A 451-nucleotide genomic window follows, 5' to 3' on the forward strand; every position below is an offset into this window, starting at 1 on the left:
AAGGTTGCATGAACCAGTTTAAAAGATCGGACATGCACTAACCCCTCCCCCCTTTCAAAGAGGCTCATGATGTGTATATGATTTTTCTTTTCATTTCTATTATATAAGTACAATTATATTTTCCAGATCATCCCCCTTCTAAATTTTGCGATATGTTAATTTGCCTTAGTAATTACAGGTATGATTAACATATGGCAACCGAAACAGTGTTAATTTCGGGGACTGCAAATAGTGATGATTGTTAATTTTATAATATTCATTACGTGTTACAGATAACTGATATGACAGAGGAATACCTGTTGTTCTTGTATCAAGATTGGATTAAAGCTTTGTAAGAAAGATGGAGCATTTTTCTTTTGAAGTTTCCAATTATTTTCTAACCATTGTGCTTTGTACTGGATGTAATAATTCTGTTTCACTAAATGTATACACACGCATGCACTCACGCACG

Source organism: Penaeus monodon, chromosome 21, assembly GCF_015228065.2.
Source record: "Penaeus monodon isolate SGIC_2016 chromosome 21, NSTDA_Pmon_1, whole genome shotgun sequence".
In the NCBI taxonomy this organism is placed as follows: Eukaryota; Metazoa; Arthropoda; class Malacostraca; order Decapoda; family Penaeidae; genus Penaeus; species Penaeus monodon.